Source organism: Neolamprologus multifasciatus, chromosome 22 (assembly GCF_963576455.1).
Source record: "Neolamprologus multifasciatus chromosome 22, fNeoMul1.2, whole genome shotgun sequence".
Taxonomy (NCBI): domain Eukaryota; kingdom Metazoa; phylum Chordata; class Actinopteri; order Cichliformes; family Cichlidae; genus Neolamprologus; species Neolamprologus multifasciatus.
In genome coordinates, this window is record NC_140459.1 from 5,407,769 (window position 1) to 5,417,349 (window position 9,581).

General features: G+C 39.2%; 1 long non-coding RNA gene across 1 annotated transcript in view; it reads left to right on the plus strand.

Moving 5' to 3' along the window:
* Window positions 1-402: 402 nt before the first annotated feature.
* The window catches only part of LOC146492715 (uncharacterized), a 46,240-nt gene continuing 37,061 nt past the window's right edge, over window positions 403-9,581 (plus strand). Inside the window, exon 1 of the long non-coding RNA XR_014871845.1 lies at window positions 403-1,105. This is a non-coding gene — a long non-coding RNA (uncharacterized LOC146492715). The remainder of the gene's footprint in view (window positions 1,106-9,581) is intronic.

The window sequence follows — 9,581 nt, forward strand, 5'->3', positions numbered from 1 at the left end:
TTATTAGACTTTCTGGGTCACAAAATAAACTTAAGATATTTTCAGGCGAGAAAGTAGCTGTGTGAACTTCAAATATCTGCTTGGTTTATCAAGACATCACATATTTGCAAAAGTGCTCCGACGTTGTCGGAGATGTCTGTTACCCACCTGCTCGATAGCTAGCCGGGGGGTTCAATGGTCATTTGAGTCAGCGAGAACAGCAGACTCCCGGCTTCATTGTTTTTAGGCCCCCGCGGTCTTTCACTACTCAGGTTAAACATGATATATAAGTCACTCGGATAACTTAAAAATGTTATTGTTTGGCTTTTTTCAGTGTTTTATTTGTTCCTGAGTAAATTGGTTTGGCTGAGATCAAAGTTTTGAGATTAGATTAAATAAAACTTTATTAATCCCTTGGGTGGGTTGTAACACACTCAAAAAGATTCCATGTCTGACCAACCGTCTCAGCTGTGGGCAAAAAGATGACAGTCAAGAAAATTCTAAAAGATAATTTATTGACACAATACTCAAAAGATAAAACAGTCCAGTGTCCCATTTGCAGATCAAGTAAAAGCACACAGTCCCAAGGTCAGAGCCAGCTATGCCACAACGCCAGTTGCACTCCACACATCGACTTCAACAGGAGGAGTTGTCCTCTGAGACCAACCACCCTTCAAGTAGATAGCCAGTGGTCACTCCAGCCTCTGCAACTCCGCTGCCTTTAGACTGTGGCATATAATAGGCCCTGGCCTGCACAGAGAGACAAACTTACACCTTCACTATATAATTCAGTGCAAAACCCATCCATCCCAAACATATCAGGCTTCATCACATTACAAACCTGCACAGAAAGACAAAATCACACAGCAGTGTTTGTAGTGTGGGCTCTAAGTAGACCAGTGTATCAGTGCAATCAAGTACACCTGCCTCTAATTAGTCCAACCCCATTACAGCCATTAGCTCACCAAAAATGTGGCACACACACAACCATTCGCAACCCAGTGCAACTTCACACAATAATATGGAGTTGAATTAATACAGGCACATTAGTCTACCATGTTACAGGGTTCCTCCGGGATTTTCACACAGCTGAATAAACATTGAACAGAAAACTGATTAAACAGAAGTGTGAGGTGGTCAAAAATTTACTCCAGTGTCCTGTTATATTTTTGTTATATTTTAGATAGCAAGGAGCACCCGTAGACTGCGATGGCTCTGAAGGATGCGGCCTACGTTTTGGGACACCGTTAGAGTCTTGCTAATGACCTACTCATTTTATTCAGGTGTGCTGCAACAGGGACTCTTGGAAACGTTGCAGGACACCTGAATAAAATGAGTAGTCTCAAAGTTCACAGCATATTCATCATTTTTGTGGACATTTTTCCATTTCACAGCATCAAAGCTCACAGTGTCACCAGATTCTTACTCCTGATCAGCAGAACAATTTGATTCAGTAACATCATTAACCTAAAATTAACCTAAAAAAACTTTTATCCTATTTGATGATGATAATCAAGTGGTCCTATTGGCTGTCTCCCATATTAGGAATACATGATTTTTTTTAAATACTTTATTTATCCAGGTAAAAAAAATCTCATTGAGATTAAAAATCTCATTTCCAAGAGAGACCTGGCATCATGGCAACAAAAGTCACATACCACATAGGTATATAACATTTAAAACAAATACAATATCCCATACCAACATATGTAAAATATACAATAACAGATCAAATTAAGAGTACATTAAAAACAATCACACTGAGTAAAAGAGCTGTTCTCTCGTTCCTTTAAGACAGACTTAAACTCTCCCAAGATAACCAATTCTGATAATTTCAGTTCCTTCTGCAGATTATTCCAGGAAGCAGGGGCAGCGTATTTAAAAGCCTTTTTCCCCAATTCTGTTCTGATTTTTGGGACAATCAATTGTATGATTTTGTTCGAACGAAGGTTGTATTGGTTGTGGTTTTTACACATATAAACACATAAATAAGATGGAACCAGCCCAAGGAGAGATTTATAGATAAAGATCAACCAATGGGAGAGTCTGCGAATATGCAAAGATGGACATTTAGCAGCAGCATACAAAGAACAATGATGTACACAATTTCCATAGCTGGTAATAAAACGTAAAGCACAATGGTACACAGTATCCAACCTCTTTAGGTAGTGGGCAGGTGCATTCATAAAAATGCACCTGCCCACTGAATGATTGGGGCACTTCTATCACCAGTATATCATATAAGACAGTGTATGATGTGTAGTTACTTGCTGGTGCTTTCACATATTTTCATGCTTCCAATAGTCGTAGTTCCGACTAAAACTAAACCAAACTTTCCTTTGATGGTGAACAAGATTCATTTATTCTGGATATGACTGTTTACGAGCTTCTGTGACTTGATTAGTTTGTGAAATAAAGCCATCCAAAGGCAAGAACATATCTCTTTCTTTCTGTCTTTGACAGATCAGAGCAACCAGTGAACTGTGATGGATTGGGAACCGGATGAGCTTCTACAACCAGAGCTACTTAAATGATGTTACTTTCAACCTTTCCACCACAGGGCTCAGTGTGTGGCTTTGAAAAGTGTGAAACCTGCAGAGAAGTTCTTAATATTTTACAATAAAACATACTCATATCACATAAATAAGTTAAATACTGTGTAGTCCGAGATACTTTACATGGGAAAATTATGAGACATTAAAGAGACACTTTAAACAACACGATGCAATATACAGAAAACCAGGAACTTTAGACGATGGGGCTATAACAGCGAGAATCATAAAGAAGCGAAAAACAAAGTAAAATGAGAAATGAAAGACAGATAACCTTCAAAGTAAGACAGGAAATAACCTAAAGACAAGATAGCAGAACACATGACTCGAAGGGTAACACGAAGCAGCATCACAGAAGTGATGGAAGTCACTGACACTTAGATAAGACAGAGGGAACTCAAACTGTGGAGATTAGTAATATTAATATCATAAAAACTGAAACATAGTGTACTACTTTAACCTTTAATAGTGTGCCGCACCTCATGCGAAAGCTATCGCACTAGACTCTTGTGTGTTGTCTTGTGTATACCTTAAGTGTTACAACACAGCGCCCGGTCGGTCGGAGAAAGACCCGACCGACCCGCCAACCGGACCCTGGGAAGGGCAGTACAAAAGCAGCGGCGGTGGAGCGCCAATGCTACACTGTCACCATGATACGGAGGCGTGGGAGCGATACTTTTCTTCAGATCCACGTTACCAAAATGCATCACTAGAAAGTGAAACATCACTAGAACAACCATAAACCTAAAGCAGGAACTCAAAACCTTGACCAACGTTTTCTTTCAGCTGCTCCCACTAGGCCACATCATCTTCCTCCATCTCATCCTCTCCTAAGAATCTCTTCTGTAACATCAACCTTCTGCATGTCCTCCTTCACTACACCCATGAACCCATGAAACAAGAATAAATTAAAACTCAGATGGACCGTAAAAAAAATCTTTTGCCTTTTTTAAATTTTGTATTCTTGTCTAATATTACTAAGATCAGTATGTAGCACATGAATGAGTTTGCCTGAAACTGTAGCATCTACATTTCTTTTTGGCAAGATGTTGACTCCACCAACAGTCTGGTCACGTTATCATACATGAATCTAGCTTCTTGTTTCAAAAATCCACTCGATATAGACATGTAGCAACGGCACGCAATCGCTGCTATGCAGAGACGCTCTGCAGGTACTGACACGCACTGCAAAATGCAAATCTCAGCTTTGATTTTGGGTCAAACTGTGCTGCTTTGATCGTGTCCATCACACATGTGCCTACTTTTTCTTCCTATCAATCTAAATTACACAAACGCAGGGACTTGTTACAACTGAACCCTGAAATGATATTTGGGTGCAGTGAGGTGATATTGGGGTGTATTTCACCTCAACTCATCAACTCGTTTCATTGTCAAAAATCAAAGAGTCTTAAAACACAGGTCTTACTGCTGGTTTGTGTAATTTACTGTAGGTTTTTTTGTCTGTCTCAGATACAGGAGACTCCCGACATCACTAACTGGTGAATCATCAGTCATGGTTTTGTCAATTATTAGTGTTCATGAAGTTCACTGATTCAGTGACTGTCTGTGACTCATCAGCCACGAAATCCAATTGTGCAATTTCAAAGCAGAGATGACTGTAGCCCGAGCACTACCATGATGGAGCTCACAAAAGTGCAAACCCCTAGAGACACACGGTGAACTTCATTAATCCTCTCAGGCTTTGAGCTTTACACAGATATAAGCCAACATTCTTCTTGAATGGTATACCAATTTTTTTAACCCCTCAGTCGTAAAAGGCTGACGGGGTAATGTCGTCACCCTGCTGGGTCCCTTGAGAGCGAGGCAACACCGGAGCTTTAAATTGATACAGCTGGTGCTTCTACCAGAAATGCCGAGCAAGCTCGAATTTCAATGACCTTTACATGAAGAGGTTAAGTTTTCTGAAAATCTTGTGCATGTCATAACTTTCAGAACACGGCGACGTAAGATTTTGAAATTTATACACAGTGTTGGGAAGGTTACTTTTAAAATGTATTCCAATACAGATTACAGAATACATGCCCCAAAATATATTCTGTAACTATTCCGTTACGTTACTCAATGAGAGTAATGTATTCTGAATACTTTGGATTACTTAATATATTATCATGCTGGTTACAACTACATGAATGTACTATTGCTGTGATTTATTACTGTTACTGAAGGTCCGCGGCTCCGAACCGTAGTAAAGGGACCTCTGGCTAATACGGTGGGTTCTGTGTCGGCTCGTAGCCAGTGTTGCCAACTCCTTAGTAAGGAAAATCGCTATTGGCTGTCCTAAAAGTCGCTAGAAGTCGCCAAATGACGTCATCACCTAATTTGCATAATTTGTCATGCTAATGTAATTGTAACCTACGTTGTTGGAGAGAGAAATAACGTCGTGGAAGAGACATAAAGTGAGCAAAAAACGTCCTAAATGCAGTTAGAATTTATTTAGAACTACAAATTAAATTTCTTTTAGTAATTATTGTTTTTTTTAATGTCACAATTCCAACCCTGCTCCTTTATCCGGGCCTGGACCGGCAAAAGTGACCCGAAATTGGCACTCTGGTGGAGTTACTTTGTGTGTGAGAGTGTGTGTTTATAAGTAGTTTTAAACCTTGTGATCCACAAAACAGCATAACAGTAAAAGAAGAACTGACTGCGTTACAGTCAGTGCGGGAGCAGAGGCTTCGCTCATGCGCGATTCATTTGCCGTTTGGACGCACAGGTGTGAAGATCACCTGCCCTGACAGCAGCTGGGGGAGGACTATCCTCCGCCCGTGAGCGCTTTGGCACGGGTGAGGCGCCCACGGCAGCACCGCTGCTTGTTGAGAGTAAGAGCGATACGCGTTTTCACGTCAAAAAGTCGTCATAAATAAGTCTCCAATAATACCAGAAAAAGTCGCCAGATTTGTCGCTAGTCGCTTTTTAGAAAAAGAGTCGCTAAGGGGGTCTGAAAACTCGCTAAATATAGCGACAAAGTCGCTAAGTTGGCAACACTGCTCGTAGCCGAAAACTAGCTTTACTTTGTTGTCTGGGTCAACTTTGCTAGCAGAGACAGAGAGAGGCGTTGAATATGGAACGCCAGGACTGCCATAATGAATTAATTAAATACACCATTAAATAATTAATTAAATGTGTCAATAATTAATTAAAATGGGAAATAATTAATTAAATAAATAGTTATGACACATGTAATTAATTAATTATTGACACATTTAATTAATTATTTATGTATTTCACATTTTAATTAATTATTGACACATTTAATTAATTATTGACACATTTAATTAATTATTTATTGACACATTTAATTAATTATTTATGTATTTCACATTTTAATTAATTATTGACACATTTAATTAATTATTTAATGATATATTTATTTATTTCATTTTGGCAGTCCTGGCGCCTGGCTCTCATCATGAAATAATTTTATCTGTCAACCTCACCCATCAAACGCAGGGGGCGGGGTTAACGCTGCCCATGCAGCTTCTCTAACATTTGATTGGTTGCCGTGCAAAGTAAGTCAAAACAGGTCGATCCTAGATAATCGATTGCTTGTGTAGACTTGGGGCAGCCAGGTATCCCAGAATGCATTTCAAATCACAGGCAGCAATGTTGGTGGTGTAGTTTTAAAATACCCCGTTTTTCTGTCACCAACTACACTTTTAACAGTGTTTTAGCCGCGAATGTCGCGCTGTAATCTTCACATGTCGGGTCAGGTTGTCAACATAGAACATGTTTGCAAAGGTGCTCAGATGTTTTCAGAGATTTCAGTAGCTCTGCTAACAGTCAGCATGCAGAGTGCACCGAGGGGGTTACGTTAACCGGTTTGTTTACATATTCCACTCTCCGTGTTCCACGTGTTGCATTCGCAGATTCTCATTTTCACCGAACGATCGTCTCTTTCCACCTGGTCTTGTGTCTCTGTGCTTCTGTAACATAAAGAACGAGCTGACATTTTTCTCACGAAACCAGCGATCAGCTCAACAGACCCTCAGTTTACCTGCATGCATCCTCCTCCTCACCTGTCAGCTGTTCAACACCTGCTGCTAATTCAAGAAACACGCCCACGTTACCTGGTGATAGTCACAGTTTAACTGGGCAGCCGGTGCTCGATATTACGCAACCTCAGCACATTTTTCTGCACAAGATAAGTAAATATAGTTTTTCCCGAGCGCAGAGCTGCTGGAGCTTGTTTCCCAACAGAGCACTTTATAGGCGAACCCACTTCATCAGCGGCTGATGTCCAATCACCGGCACACAGCTTTGAAACCTCAGCTGAGTTTTAGCTCTCAGTGGTTAAACGCTGGATTTAATTCACTCAGGTTTTGTCTGTCGGGTCACGTTTACTTCGCTGTTTTATTTACAACTGAGCAAATCGGTTTGGCTGAGGTTAAAGTTACGTTTCATAACTGCACAGTTTTACAGACGTTTAATGGTTCACTGGCACGTGTTAGACTGAACCATTCGCTTTTCTTTATCTGGTGTGTTTTGGATTTAACAGTAAATTTTGAGATTAAACTGACTTTTAAAATGTTTTTATACAAAGAGGAAAGAGAAGGCGCATTTCCACCGAGAGGAGCAGAGTTTCCAACTACATGTTCATAATGCAGACTGCAACCTGGACAGAAATATTATATCATCTGTTTTTTAATAGGTTTTCTAAGCACCAGCGATCTGTTAGAATTTTTAGAGTTTACTTAACTAAAAATAAATGAGGTTAACATATAATTTGTGTGATTTTTTTCTCTCTCTCTCTCTTTTATTCATTTATTTATTTTTTTGCTTTTTCGGTCATGTTATGTTTAACTGTCAAAGGTTTGTTACAAACTATGAAACACATGGTGCAGACTTCTGGATGTTAGAAGAAAACTAATACTGCTAATAAGGCAGGAAGGTGTCCTTTAAAACTAAACATGTTAGTAGGACTTTACATCATAGTTTATGAAATAGCACGTGTATTTCAGTAATAGCCTACTGATTTCAGTGTAGTAGTGAACAGTCACACAGCTCACGTGGGTGTTATCTGTGATACTCCTTAACTATAATTTATCCAGGTTAACTTCAGTTAACTCTGAGCGGCTGGATCGACGGAGGTCAGACAACAATTTTACATGTATGATCTTAAAACAGGACACAGCCATTATCCGTCCTGGCCTCATATCAAATGTGAACGCAGACTGAGTCTATGTTTGACGATTGCTTTATATCTAATCTTCCTCTCAAACATTTAAACAGTCTGCAGCTGAGGGAACACAAACTCAAATTGTCGGAACAGGTTTGCTCGTTTCTTGCGTTTATTTGGTAATTTATTAAATGTATAACTGTTATTCTAATCTGCTGCTTACGCTGATGAAAATGCAGAAAACACAGATCACGAACACCTGTTCAACCAATCGCTTTCATTCCACTTTGACAAACTGACGGTTCATCTCTGTTACAGTGTTGTGTTAGACTGCTATATTTTTGTGTTCTTTATGCTGTAGATTTTCACGTCTCTGGAATAGTTGGCAGTATTAAGGATGCTTTTCTGTAAAATCATATTGATATGACCCGTGAATTATTCGTAGATGACAGTTAGATTAGTCAGCTGGGAAACTCTGTGTTACCTCAGAGAGCTGAAGATATCGTGGATATGCTGACCTCGCTCTGTGGTGTACAGGTCCGTTTACCCTCATGATTAATATTCACAATAAAAATATTAGCCGAACATCATGAAGTCTGTATGTGTGTCATAGTTTCGAACAACCTTTGTACAGTTAAAGCCAGCAGTTACTACATGAGGAAACACCAACGTTATCTCTTTTATGCGTTTATACACAGGTCACGCTGATTACTGAACAAAAACCCAAAGATCAGCTGTTAATCGAATTTATTTGCTCTCTCTCCTCCTTAAACATGTTTTTAATGTTAGTTATAATTCAGAATTGGCGACTGAAACACATAGGACACATAGAACATCAGGAAATAAAACCCTGATAAATATAACCTCAGTAAAAGAAGTCCGTGTCAGCGGGGGTTATTACAGCTGTGTACCGGGGCCTGCGCTTTGTCGGCGGTAATAATAGCTCGATTGCTTGCGAGGCGAGCGGGTCTATCCCCGCTTTGCCGTGAGACTGGGCAGACATCTCCGAAATCATCGAAGCACTTTTGCAAAGAGGCTGTATCTTGACAAACCGACCAGACACATGAAGATTAAACCACTACATTCTCGGCTAAAAAAATATTAAAACTGTATTTGGTGACACACACAAACAGGGTTTTTCAAAGTTCAGTTCTGTTAGTTTCCACATGCTGGTTGTTGTGTGCTAAAAACAATGGCCACCAGGCCAAAGCAATGGTTTTGAGTCGATCAGCGTTAACCCCGCCCCCTGCGTTTGATGGGTGAGGTTGACAGATAAAATTATTTCATGATGAGAGCCAGGCGCCAGGACTGCCAAAATGAAATAAATAAATATATCATTAAATAATTAATTAAATGTGTCAATAATTAATTAAAATGTGAAATACATAAATAATTAATTAAATGTGTCAATAAATAATTAATTAAATGTGTCAATAATTAATTAAATGTGTCAATAATTAATTAAAATGTGAAATACATAAATAATTAATTAAATGTGTCAATAATTAATTAATTACATGTGTCATAACTATTTATTTAATTAATTATTTCCCATTTTAATTAATTATTGACACATTTAATTAATTATTTAATGGTGTATTTAATTAATTCATTATGGCAGTCCTGGCGTTCCATAGGTTGAAAGGCTGCTCCAACGGAAATTATTGTTTTTGGAGGAAAACACGAACACGGTGTACAGTCGAGTCTTAATAGCTTACTTACAACTGGGCTCGTCAGGCTCTCTTCTTGGCTGCAGTGGTTATTATTATATTTACATGCTTCCAGCTCCCGTTTTTGCTCGATGACAGCTCGTACTTTTCCTTTTTCTCCCTCCCTCGCTCACAGACACATAACGTGTATGGCAGTCCATTCTCCCTGCAGCACGGACTACACTGCCCATGATGCTACATTCTTTA